This window comes from Megascapheus bottae, chromosome 1 (assembly GCF_031878675.1).
Source record: "Megascapheus bottae isolate mThoBot1 chromosome 1, mThoBot2.hap1, whole genome shotgun sequence".
NCBI lineage: Eukaryota > Metazoa > Chordata > Mammalia > Rodentia > Geomyidae > Megascapheus > Megascapheus bottae.
In genome coordinates, this window is record NC_143509.1 from 66,853,200 (window position 1) to 66,867,455 (window position 14,256).

The 14,256-nt window shown below is 35.4% G+C and overlaps 1 long non-coding RNA gene across 1 annotated transcript in view; it reads right to left on the reverse strand.

The window, feature by feature from the left end:
- Positions 1 to 2,550: 2,550 nt before the first annotated feature.
- Positions 2,551 to 14,256, reverse strand: part of LOC150069370 (uncharacterized) — a 14,705-nt gene continuing 2,999 nt past the window's right edge. Inside the window, exons 2-6 of the long non-coding RNA XR_016535435.1 lie at positions 8,419 to 8,582; positions 7,755 to 7,872; positions 6,049 to 6,203; positions 5,261 to 5,358; positions 2,551 to 4,082 (exon numbers count right to left, since the gene is read on the reverse strand). This is a non-coding gene — a long non-coding RNA (uncharacterized LOC150069370). The remainder of the gene's footprint in view (positions 4,083 to 5,260; positions 5,359 to 6,048; positions 6,204 to 7,754; positions 7,873 to 8,418; positions 8,583 to 14,256) is intronic.

The following is a 14,256-nucleotide window of genomic DNA, read 5'->3' on the forward strand; positions in this document are numbered from 1 at the left end:
AATAGCTTCCTATTACAAAGTGTCAGGTGCATGGTGTTTTTCTTTTAAACTAATAACATTTAAATGGAACTGTCAAATTGAAGCTTGCAAATAGACAAGAGGTAAATAAAAAATACTCTTGCAAATTTTGAATTCTAAGACCATAATGTCATAAGAGTGATAATAAAGTGTAATTTATGCAAATAAATGTCGCTTTTATACAATTCATTTGTAATGTTCCTACTCTTTTCTTTTTAAATAAATATCTGTATACCATGCAGCATATTTCTGCATGTATATCCCCTCTGGAAAGGATTGCAGGCTTCAGAGGGTGAATTTCTAGAAGCGACTCCATGTATTTAGGAATCATTTAATGGATAAAACAAAGGGAGAGTCCAAGTGCTGATCAGTTACACAGTATCAGTTATAATGTGATGCTTAGAATCACCTGCAGGGTTTATCAGACCCAGATTTCTGGTTTGTTAGGTCTGGTGTGGAGGTTTATATCTCAACCAGGTATCCTGTGCTACTGCAGTTATCATCTGCATGCAAATCACACTTTGAGAACCATTGAAATACTACTTCATTTTGTGATAATTATCTACTGTTCTTATGTAATCTAATTCTACTTTTGAGAGCAATTCAAACAGTTCCCCGAAGTCTGTATAGGAAAACTAAAGTGAGTTTACTATGCCTCAAAGTAATTGCTTTTCATAAGAAAATACACTATAACTTAACCTTGCTTGGGATTGAAAGCAGAGGTTGATAGAACTTCTTCACTGCACCCTGGGGTGCTGTGTGACACAACCTTACCTCAAAGGAGCTTGGATGAGATATGAGAAGGCATCCCACAGTGCCACAGCCATCTGACCCTTGTTTGTGGGTCAAAAGAATAGGGAATGATTATTCCGTATGAGTTTCTAGCATCCAGGAATTTGGTAAGATTATTTATATGGATCTTCAACTTTCCCCAAACATACATAGTATGGTTTAAAAATTAAATTCGTATTGAAAGAGCTATTCTCCAAGGAGTAAACTGATAGTATGCCTTCACTATGGGAAATTCTTCAAGTTGTCTCTCATCAGTGCTCATTGTGTGTTATCTATGCAACAGATCCAGTTCCTAGAGGGAAAATGTCATCTCTGTCAGGGTAGATGTTTTATGTTAGTGCTTCAAATTGGAGTCTAAAAGTAGCCACTTTGTAAATTTGTTTTCAGCATCCAAGTTCTCACTCTTTGGTACAGGACTATTCTGTATAATCTCTTCATTTCTTATTCTGGCATCATGCTAGCTCAAAAAGGATACAGTAACTAATTTTGTCTGAAGTTTCTAAAAAAAACTTTACACTATGTAGGTAGGACTAATTGGAGTTCTTTATTTTACTGAGTATCTGTTGATAAATCTTTTAGCCTTTCTCAGGTAAAAACATCAAGCATAACTGGTACTGAGCTGGCTGTTGGATCTTGAAGACAGACATGCAGTATTTTGTCTCTATGTCTAAAATGAACTCTTAATTAGTGGATAAAACTATTCTATATGTAAAAGGAAATTATTTAAACAATTTGATTTTGGTGGGAACAGTTACTGGAATCTCAATTGTTGGGGTTTACTATAAATTGAATAAAGGAACTCAAGTCCTGTCCGTGATACTTTCCTGACCAAAAGATATGTGGCACTTCATGTTAATATTGATATAATACTTAGACCCTTTAGATCACTTGAATATATTTTTACTTGACTTGGTTAGAAAGGGAAAATGACAATTACTTTTTTACATTTGGGATGTCAGCAAACAATTTGAGTATTTCAGATTAATATGCACTGAATTTTGCTTTGCTTAATTACATGCATTATTAAATCTCTCATCCTGAGTACCTCAAAATGTGATTGTATGGGAAGATCAGAGGTTTTCAAAGAGGTGATTAAATTAGAATGAAGCAAATATAATCAGAATAGTATCCCCATAAGAAGAGAAAACTGGACACAAATACATGATAGAAAAGACAATGTGAAAACACAGGTAGAAAAAGGGAAAATGGCTATCTCCAAGATAACAAGTCAGGTTCTCAGCAGAAATCAACTCTGGTGGCATCTTTATCTTGGACATTTAGAATCTAGGATCATAAATAAATTTTGTTCTGACACCCAACCTGTGGTACTGTTATGGTAGTACTAACAGACTAAAACCAGATTAAAGAGAATATGCCTTGGTTTGTACTCATACAAATTTTGTAATTTATATTTCATCCAAACTTTTTTTTATAAAAAGAAAAAGAACATCATACTCATTATTATTCCAAATCTCTGAATTTATTATAATAAACCTAGGTTAAACCAATTATAGAGAAGAATAATTTATACTTATGGACAGACAATCAATAGGACCAAGAAATCTTTTGTGGCGAATTCAGACTAAATAACTGAGGTTAATTAGCCTCTTAGGCCATCCACTAAATTCTAAGTAAATAAATGCTAGAGTCTGAGGATTACAATAGCTTCAAACATAGATACATTAGGTCATATAGGATGAGACAAAATGAAAGGATCTCTAGGATATGAAAACACGAGCTTTATCTTGAGTGATTATTGTTCTTAATGTACTATTTTATTTCTCTTCTCTTTTGTGGCCCTTTAGTTAATATCATACTGTTACTGGATCTGACTTTGTTACCTCGTATTTTGTACATATGCTTATTTGTTTATTTGAAATAGGAAAGGGAAGGAGGGAAACAAGATGATTGGGAGGGGGTGGAGAGAGAAAAATGGAGACATTATCTTGATAATTAAAAAATGAATTGGAAAAAAAAGAAAAAAATACTAGTGTCATGCACAGAAATACCAAGGAAATCGTGGAAAACATTTCATTGTTGTTATCAATAATAATTAAAATCTAGGATCTGTCTAGACATCACATCTTAGGTGGGGGTTAATGCTTTCTGTCCAGGAATAAAATATATTGACAGTTCTAACCACATAAACTCTGTGATCAGAGCACTAACTCTAAGTTACCTCACATACAATGAGGTCAGTAGCTTCACTGTGTTAACCTCACTGGGATATTTTAGGAATTCAATAAATTACTCAATGTAAGTTTCTTGGCATAGAACTTTTTCTCACTATATCACACACATTAGTTATTAACAGTCTTATGTTTGTTATGTTTTATATGTCCTGAGGCTGATCTGAGAAAAGAGACTTTTCAAGGTGTCTTTCCTTCCTTAGTAGCAGCAATTTGTATTTATGAGAGCATCCTTTGCTTCTCTTTATTGTCAAGTGTATTATAGGCACATATTTAAGCCTAGTGGATTATCTGTTCACTACAAGGACCACTAAAATAGCAGTGTATTTCTTGAAGGCCTGGTTTCTTCAGGTTTGTAGGATGACAGCATATATTTAGTTCACATGCTTGCAGCTCAGCACACGGATTTACAATTGATTCCATCCATCTATGTGCATTCATGGATGATGTGCTGGAATTTAGGTCATATTCACAGCAATAACTTTTGAACATACAGATGTGAAGGACTGTTTTGCAAGGTGCCAGATAAAGTTTTTCCAAAACAACAACAAGAAAACAAATTCTATTATTTGTGGCTCAAAATAATGAAGAATTTTTCTACTTACCAAAGTTTACTGTTCCTGTAAAGTGTACCATGGATGTTATCATTAGTTTTATAAAGAATCAGTGAGGAACTGGTACGGTGGCTCAAGTGTATTAGCCTTGTGCAAAAGAGTTCAGGGACTGCACCCAGGCCCCAAATTTAAGCCCCACAAAGTACAAAAATAAATAAATAAATGATGCTGGGCTCAAATCTGTTCTTTTTTTGTTTCTTGTTTTGCTTTTAACCAGAATCAATGAATTCTATGTATGAGATCAATTTAGAGAAACAGAACGTACCTGGACAAGAATAGGCCCGGAATAGCTTCTGTCCTCCATGTATTCTAGACTTCTTTCTGAGTACTTTTCTGTGCTTCTGCTTAAACGTGGTACTTACCTTGTCAAGCAACTCCTACCCGTATAGCCTTCCTTATGACATCATATATACCTTTCTGTTTCTCACCCTCAGGACAGTGGGGCTGCAGTACTTTCGTCTTTTACATCCTGGAAAGGCAGCAAAAGTAGCTTCTGTTCCTAAAGGTTGTTGGCCTCATTAAGTAGTGGGGAGAACTTCAGGCTTCCCTGTCCCATTTTTCTCATCTCTACTTCTGTTGCTACACAACCCAAGGTACTCATTGTTGGCTGCCGTGAAATCATCCTGTGGTAGCCTCCATTCTGGCTGCTCAGGTTCTGGCTGCCTCCCGGTTGCCCTGACCTGGATTGACCACTGATGTCAACCCCCTCTCAATCAATATCCCACTCCCCCAGACCTCCCCACTCGCCCACTTATCATCAATTTCCTGTACATAATACAGACTCCCGCTTCCCCATTCCTATAGGTTTATTCCCTATCTCATTCCTACAGGTCCACTCCTTGTAATTACCCCTTAGCTTAATGGTAGTTGCTGTTTTTATTCTGGGTGGAAGCAACATGTCAACTTCTCTGACATTAAACTATTCTTTCCTTGGACCTGCGTGGTGTCCTCTATTCGGTCAGGATTTCTAAAACCCATATTTTTGGATTGTTTTGAGTTATTTTGGATCCAAATTTTAATCTCTCCCAAGCCTTTGGTAGAATATGGTAGTATTTCAGTTCTTTTATTTAATTTGTACTCCCTTTCAACAAAATGTATACTAGTCCTCTTCTTCCTTCCTATTATTTTTCCCAGCCAACCAAAACCTTATAATCTAGAGGTCCAAATTCCTATGCAAATAATATATTAGTCAGTGTTTGGTGAAAAGGAAAGGACAACATAAGAGTCCTAAGTTCCTGTGACACACGTTTTGTGGGTAGAAGAATATTTCAAAAGAAAAAGGCAGGAAACAAAACTGCTCCAATTTGTCCCTGGTGTCAGAGACAAATAGTAATGTTCACACCTTTCTCAGCATTCCTCCTACTGGGAATTTCACACACAAAGGAATATCTCTTAGCACCATTACACCACCTAAGATAAAAACAATTGGCCATTGTTTTACGTTCCAAGTTTTTGAAAACAAGAAAACTATAACATAAAAGTATTAGAAGTAATTCTTTTTCTCTTTTCCCTGGTGGGTAGTTGAGCACCACAAAACAAAACTACTTAGCGAAGCCTAAAGCCACTTCTAAACTCCTACTCCCCTCCTCTTTTTTTCTGTGTTTAATTTCTTAAATCTTTCTCCCTAGTGTCTCTTAGTTACTTTACCCCATGAGAAGTTTGGGTCTTCCCATGTTTGCTTTATCTGCTTTTCTCCACCAATGTTGAATCTGAATGTCATCTCCGCATTTACTTCTTCCATTTCCCTATATGGGACTCAAATAAATGATCAGGCTATTTAGGAAGCATATTCTATACTATAGAAAACAACTCAAATTAAAGGTCCAGGAAAATGACATTTCTTGTTTTGTATTTTTTTTTACCAATATATGTTCTAAATGGTAAGAGCAAATGAACTTGTTGTATAAGCAGCAAAGCATGAAGACAACACAGAGCTATTGAATTTTCTATAATTTTACACAACTTATAAAAAATGATAAGTAAACTGATACTTTATGATGTACAAATTGATTGTACTTGAGTGGAAAATTGTAAGTAAAAAGAATTTGCAAAGCAATACGTTGGTGGCTCATGTCAATAATCCTAACTACTCAGGAGGCTGAGATCTGAGGATCATGATTCGAAGTCAGCCTATGCAGAAAAGTCCCCATGAGACTCTCCAATTAATCACTCTCCAATTAACCATTCAAAAACTTGAAGTGAACCTGTGGCTTAAAGTGGTAGAGTGTTCTACATACAGATAGAAAATGGAAGAATGTATTTGAAAAGGTGGGGAGAGAAACTGTTTTTCCCTTGTTCTTTAATCGATAAGCTCTTGTTTCAGTTTCATTTATTTCAAGCAGATACTCTGCCAATGGATGAACCCATGCTCCATCTACATAATTCATCTAATGTTCATTCTTCTCTAGTCGGTTAGGACTGAGCATGTGACCTACCTTGTCCAGTGACATGGAAGACAACGCTTTCAGGATGCATTTTGTAAAGTTTTCTTTCCCTGACAAACCAACATTACTGGAAGGAAACCATTATTTCTCTCTCCTTTGTATATATCTCATGATAACATTTCCTCCTTAGGAAATATCTCAAACACCTTGAGAAAGATAAAAGATACAAGAAAAATACCAGTCCTCAATGGTGTCACTGAACCCCTGACCCAGCCCTGAATTACCAAGTGATGAATTCATACTTTTAATATGGAGAGTAATGAGAGGACATCCACATGATATGTGCCTGTCTTTAATTTCCACCTATACAAATAATCCTAACCTTCTTTAGGACTTAGATTATGTCCCACATCCTGTGGATCATTTTTTGATCACTGCACACTAAATTATTTTACTATAGATTCATGGAGGTTTATACTTGATCATCTAACTTCACATTTGTATGATCTACTGAACCTTCAGTGGGAACATATAGTCCCTCAGAGACTCCACTTGCAACCTAATTCATCTTTTTTTGATACTTTTTAATCCCTTTGCAAATAAATATACTTCTAGCAGCTATCAATTATTGGGCACTTATTGTATGTTAGATCATCTGCTAAGCATTTATTAGTGGTTTATCCTTCTGATATTACTATACAAAAAAAGCAAAATATAATAATGTGAGGAAGGCTAAGTAGGTTGGATTGTTAAACATGGTTATGGCATTCTGTACTTCTCCTTAATAGCATTAATAGTAGTTTAAGCTAAAGAAAATGACACTAGGGGTGGAAATGTGTCTTAGTGGTAGAGTGCTTATCTTGAATGCATGAAGCCCTGGGTTCCATTGTTCAATACCACATAAAGAAAAAAAGCCAGAAGTGGTGCTGGGACTCAAGTGGTAAAGTGTTAGCCTTGAGCAAAAGAAGCTCAGGGACAGTGTCCAGGTCCTGAATTCAAGCCCCAGGACTGGAGAAAAAGAAAAAGGTGACAGGCACTGGTGTCTCATAAGGCTGAGAGCTGAGAATCATGATTCAAAGCAAGCCCAGCTAGAGTTTGCAAGACTGTGTTTCCAGTTAACCACTAGAAAGCTGGAGGTATAGCTGTGGATCAAGTAATAGAGTTCTAGCCTTGAGCAAAAATGCTCAGAGATAGCATTCAGGCTCTGAGTTCAAGCTTTACACAATATGCACAAAAATAAAATAAACAATGAAATTAAGCATGAATTTGGTTGCTGTCTGTTATTCCTCAAGCAAAGACTAAGATATCACAGATGATTTCTCTCATACTCTCCAGTCATGTACTATCATGTGAACATTATTACATTAATATTTGGTAGTTCAGTGAAGAAGTACTCATTTTTGAATAGGAGGTGGAAGCTTAGAATATGACATGTCTTGATCGTTTTCATTCCAGGAGAGTTGGGATTCACAGTCACATCTATATTGCTTCTCTCTTAGTGATCTGACTGTAACAATGACAGTGTGCTATTTTCCATCTTGAATTCTTTGTGCTATCTTGCTATCTTGAGTTCTTTCAAACTCTTGAGGCTATGAGTTTTCTACATAATGAATACATTATATTGAAAGCAAAAATCAAAATAAAAAAATAAACACAACCCACCTCAATAATTTTTAACAGCCAATGAAATGATTTTAGACTCCCAAAATCAGATAATAATAATGGGGGGCTCAGGTGGCTAACACCTACCCTCTTACCTGTCAAACAAGTTGAAATCTGAGAATCGCAGTTTGGAGCCAGCATGAGCACACAAATCTATTACCATCTCTAATTAAGCAGCAGAAAGTAGAGAATGGAGGTATGATAGGGCAACAACTATGAAAGGAAAAAAGAAATAGAGCAAGAAAACAATGTCCATTGTTGGAACTAGCAGCCAAAAGGAAAAAAAAAAGAACAATAATACTGATATCAGTATCATCCAAATGCTAGGAATTTTAAGGTAGTGAGTACATTTCTTTGTTGGACATTGTTATCCCCTCCCATATTTTTCTCCTACTTTCCCAACCCCCATCAAGTTGTAGAGTTCATTTCCAATATATTCTCTTGTGTGCATCGCTGTCACACTGGTTCACCCTTTCTCCTTTCTCTCACTATTTTGTTATTTCTCTTCCCTAACTCAAATACATATATATATACACACACATATACATGTATAACCCAACGTACCAAAATACAGTGACAATAGGGAATAAAACCATGAGGGTGGAGGAACAAAAGAAAAAGAAATAACTTTGCATTGTACATTAGAAACAACCACCAAAAGAAGTCTTACTAGAAATATTTAAGTTTTATGTAATCTATATATTCAAGAATCACAATGGACTTGGATGAAAAAAAACAAAGCAAAGAACATTGCATTACCAAATTCTATTTTGCAGGCTAGTGTTGATGAACTCATTGTGTGTTCAGAAGTTCTGACAATGGTGGAACTCACAGAAACCACCCATTAACATTTGTTCATTTCTGAGGATATTTGACTGAAAAAAAAAGGCACTGATGTAGGAGAAACTGAATCATGCTGACTCCTAAAGGAAACAAACAATTGAAATTAGATATAAAGAGCAACAGCTTTACTTTAAAGTTATACTATGCAATCCAGAATGGCTGGACAAATGGTTTTTCTCCTTTTCGTACTACCCCTTTCCAGCAAGCACGGGCTGCACTAGATTGAATTGTATCCATCACAGTAGGAGTCGTACACATGTGTACTTCCCAGAAGGATGTGCCACACATCTACAGGTTAGAGTGAGATGGTCTGGCCTGCAGCTTCTGCTGTGCTAACCAGAGCATCTCCTCTGAAGTCTTCATCCATCCTGCTTGTGTTTGTTTAATCACCACTGCCAGATATGGTCTGCCCCTAAACAATCCATAGTGAGGGAAGTTAAAGCCATGTTCAGAAAACAAACAGATGCTGAAAGCTGAAGAATTCAGTCCTCCGAGGGAAGTCATTGATGACTTCAGTACAATGCAACAAAGTGGGGGAGGGGGAAACAGGAATGGCAAGCAAAAATGGACTACTTCCAACACAATGGGTGCTTCTTAATTATTTGAGTTTTGTATTTGAACAATTTTCTCTGGTTAAAGAGTATTTTCAAAATAGTGACAAGAATGAAGAAAACCCCAGTGAGGAAAATCTTGTAAAGGATAGTGCTTATTCCACCAGAAAACCAAATAAACATTACCTTCACCTTGCCAATAACACAATTACAATGTCAATTACTTAATACGTCTAATTCTCATGATCAACATATAATTTGATAACCTCTCAGAATGCTCCTGATAAGCAACTTTATACTACCTTAGTTCTAGATTTTAAAGCCTCTCAGATAGACATATATACCTCCCAAATCTGGACCCCAAATTACTTTCAATATGTAGAATGATATTATCTATTGTTCTGAATACCAGGGTGGCAGATATAGTGTTTGGAAGTCATCTGTGGCACAAGAGTCCACAAAGATAATGTTACTTTAAATCACTCCAAAGGAAGCAAATTATGTCAGCAAGCTCCAATGTTGTTCTTCTGAAGCCAGACAAAGATGAGCAATTTTACAGTTTCTCTGCATTTTTAATAATCATACTGTAAGTTAGATCTCTGAATGCTAGGTGATAGAATAAATTTAGAATTGCAAAAGTGAATAAATAGCACAAGAAACATGACAGAATATCCTTAGGAGTGAAAACCAAAAGACAAGGTGGGTTTTCTTCAGCATTTCTTTTTTTATATATATTTTTATTTTGATTAATAGAAGGGTTAAATTATATTCACCAGATAGAAGGTACATTATGCTTCATCACTGAACAGTAAAAGATTCCACACGCACACATGCAAACACAGGCAAACACACACAGACACACACACACACTTGCATGCACACACACACACACACACACACACACACAAAGAGAAAAAGAGAGGTTAAAGATGTTTTCTGTAGCTGATTATTTTGCTACACACATTTATAATATTGTTTTTTCCTTTGTATCACAGTGAGAACAATCATAAATGCCAAATTTATTTTGGAATTATTTGTTTCTGTCATGTTCATACATATTTTTTTCAGCACCACACACCATACTTTTATTTTACAGGTTTGTGGAGTATTAGCTTAATAGAAAATTCAATGAATATTCTAGGTCTTCACAGACATCATCGGGAAAAGTTTTTGTCAACAACTCTGATATGTTTTTCTTTGTTTTAGTTTCATGTTTTTTTTTCAAATTCGTTGCCTTACAGACTGGTTCAAGTTGCTTCCTCATGGCTAGTGGGCTTAACACTTGAGCCATGTCTCTATAGTCAGGCTGTTTGCTAGCAAATTGGAAATAGAGCCTTGTGGACTTTTCTACCTGTACTAGCTTTGAACCTCAATCCTCTAATTTCCTGAATAGTTAGGATTATAGATGCAAGCCACTATCAATCAACTTAATTACTCTTTTGAAGCATAATTAAGCATACTGACGATATTTTTCTGGGATAGTAAAGTGAAAGGATCAAGTTTTGTTTTTGAAAGTAAAAATTCACTTTGTCTAAGGCTTATAATTCATCTTTGAAACAAATGAAATCACTATGGTACTGTTTTACACACACACACACACACACACACACACACACACACACATTGTTATTCTACATCTATATACTTGTCTTACAACAAAACTATGATGATCTTTTATGATTTACCACTTTGATCCCAAAGCCCATACTTTGGAAGAAACAGAAAACCCACTATGAGCTAGTATTTGGTAGTCTTAAAATGCTCAAAACCTAGGTATATAAGGTCATATAGGATTAGACTAAATGAAAGGATCTCTAGGATATGGAAACAAGAGCTTTATCTTGTGTGGTTGTTGTTCTTAGTTTATTATGTTATTTCTCTTCTCTTTTGTGGCCCTTTGGTCAATCTCATATTGTTACTGTATCTGACTTTGTTACCTGGTATATTGTATATATGTTTATTTGAAATAGGAAAGGGAAGGGGGGGAAACAAGATGATTGGGAGGGGGTGGGGAGAGGGAAATGGGGACAAAAACATGAAAAGGAGTATCATTGTGTGAGAAGCAATGCCCCTATTATCTGGTGAATGTAACTATAACCCCTCTATACATTACCCTGACAATAAAAAATTAAATTAAATTTAAAAAATGTTCAGAGCTATAGATTTTCAAAGTCTGGCTGGTGCAATTCTAAATAGTAATAGAGATAAGTACACATCTTCATTGAAGGAAATTTGCATCTCAGTCATTAAATGACTTCATTTCAGAGGAAAGATCAATGTCTCTGAGAATGATATTAAAATACTGAGTTTAATTCTTTAAGTATGCTTTTGGCAGTAACAGGTAATTCGGAATTATCCTATGTCTCTGCAACTCAATTTCTTGTATCTTTGTGCACTTTAGTTTCTCTTGTTTTCCAGATGAGACTTAGAATAGCTTATCTTTTCCAGGAACATGTGTTTTTGTTGTTGATGACAATGGTTGAACTCTGCCTGTCATGATATATAGACTTCTATGGTCTGTAGTTTTCCCTGTAGTTTTCTTTAGATTTCTATGGTCTGTATGTAGCTTTTGCTATAGTTTTCTATAGCTGAGGAAAACCTCCAATGAATTATCCAAAGAATACTGCAAAAATAATACAAACATCAATACTAGAAAATTTAAAATTAATCAATCAAAAGAACATATTTGAGATTTTTAAGAGAAATTTTGTGTTCTTATGTACATTGTTAAGGCAAAATGGAAAAGCTTCTCAGAATTTATTTTGTTAGGAATTTAAATATATTCATTGGGAGGAGGTGGGGGAAGGAAATCTGGACAAGAACGTGAGAGGGGGGTATCAATGTGTGATAAGTATTGCACCTACTATCTGACGAATGTAACTATAACCCCTCTATACATTATCCCAACAATAAAAAATAGCATAAAAACAATTTAAATATATTATCATTGAATAATAGAAGAAAAAAACCATATAGGATGTTGCAGTAGAACAATTGAGAGTGTGTGTATAAAAGCCATCCTCACACAAGCTGGGCCTATGGATAGTGCTCAAAATATGGCAGGCTATTTTACATTTTAACATATTGCATTTACATCGTGTACAAGACATGAAAGGATGGCAAAAATGAAGGACTTACAGAACTTCCCTAAGGGGTTATATTGATGCCACCTTTAAAATGAATTATCAAATCAAAGGTAGCATTGTAGAATTCAGCCAGCAGTTACTGTAAGTTCAAATGTCATCATTTTATAGTAGGCCTTGGTTATAAATCTTATGGTAAACTGAAATCAATATGCTATTGAAACAAGACAGTGAAATAGTTTAACAGTGAAATCATTTAACAGGAGATACTTAATCAAACATTGCAGTAATGGCAATGAAACGAAGATATTAAAAGAAAAATTTTCCAATGGCAGTAGTATAACATCTAAATACTAGTAAATACTAGAAATATCAATTACTTAAAACTGTGAGGTGAGGTATAGGGTTGGCAGTTTGGCCAGTGGTAGAATACTTGCCTAGACTGCATGAAGACCCCGGTTCAATTTCTCAGTACTACATACATAGAAAAAAGCTGGAAGTGGTACTATGATTCAAGTAGTAGAGTGCTAGCCTTGAGGAAAGCCCAAGGACAGTGCTCAGGCCCTGAGTTCAAGGCCCATGACTGGCAAGAAAAAAAAACAAACCCAAAACACCAACAAAAAAACCTTGTGAGGTATCTTAGTTTACATAGAATCTTAGTTTACATGGAAGCAATAAACATTTTTTAAGTTACTTTCTCTTATATAACATTTCTTATTTTTCTAGAGGAAGAACTTAGCCTGCTAAAATCTACCTAAATTAATTTTAAATGTATAAAATGATATTTCAACTTTTGTGTATCCACTTTTCTGAATATATGATGAGAAGTCCAGTAGTTATAACAAATATGTTACTTATACACACTGTTCTTAAGTACTCTTTAGTAAATTTTGATGTGAAGTAAATTCTTTCAAAGGCTCCATTTTATCCCTCCTTTGAAGTTATTTTCATATTACTGTTTTCTTTATATCTCACATTTATACTCATTTTGTGAAAATTAGTCACAAAAATCTTACTGGCATTTTGTCAATGATCCTGTTGAATTATGTGTCAGCTAATATTGATATGTAAATTATACTATTCTTAGTTTCCAGGAATATGTATATCTGTAAATATATATATATATATATTCATCTATTTTTTGCTTCTTTTATCAATGTCTTATAGCTTCCATCACCTAAAACTTCAAATTGTAATGTATTTACAAGTAAATATCTTATACTTCTTGTTGCTTCTAGGAATGGTGTTGTGTTTTTGTTATTTATTTTTGAGGATTGATTATAAAAACTGCCCATATTTGATATTTGCAAAATTCAGTGGGTTTGGGTATGTATATCTACCCATGAAACCTCTATTAGGTCTATAAACCTGTCTTATCACTTTGGGATATCACATTTGTGAACAAATGTTCTCTCAGCCTCGTTATTTTGTAAATACCATAAAAACATTTAAGCTGGGTGGCGTGGCTCACACTTGTAATCCTAACTACTCAGGCGGCTGAGATCTGAGGATTGCAGTTCAAAGCCTGCCCCTGCACTAAAGAATGACTCTTATCACCAATTAACCACTAGAAAATGGGAAGTGGGACTGTTGCTTCAGGGGTAGGGCAATAGCCTTGAGCTGAAGAGGTCAAGGAGAGTGCCCAGACCCAGATAAGAAATTAACATAAAATGTAGCTCCTAAACCCATTTAAAGTACATAAAATGATTCAAATATCTATAGATACATAGATCTCCAGAACATATTACCATACCATTGAACTAGGTACATTTTTTTTTTTTGCCAGTCCTGGGCCTGAGCTCAGGGCCTGAGCACTGTTCTTGGACTTTCTCAAGGCTAGAGCTCTACCACTTGAGCCTCAGCACCACTTCCAGCTTTTTTCTATGAATGTGGTACCGAGAAATCGAACCCGGGTCTTCGTGCATGCTAGGCAAGCACTCTACCACTAGGCCAAACTCCCGGCCCCAAACTAGGTGCATTTTGACCATCCATCACCTTTTCATTTCCGTCTCTACCCATCCCTGGCAACCTTTCTACTCTCTGCTTCAGTAAGTTTGATTATTTCGGGTTCAACGTTTATTTTTTCAGTTTTTTTTTTTCCATTTTTATTGTATTTTATT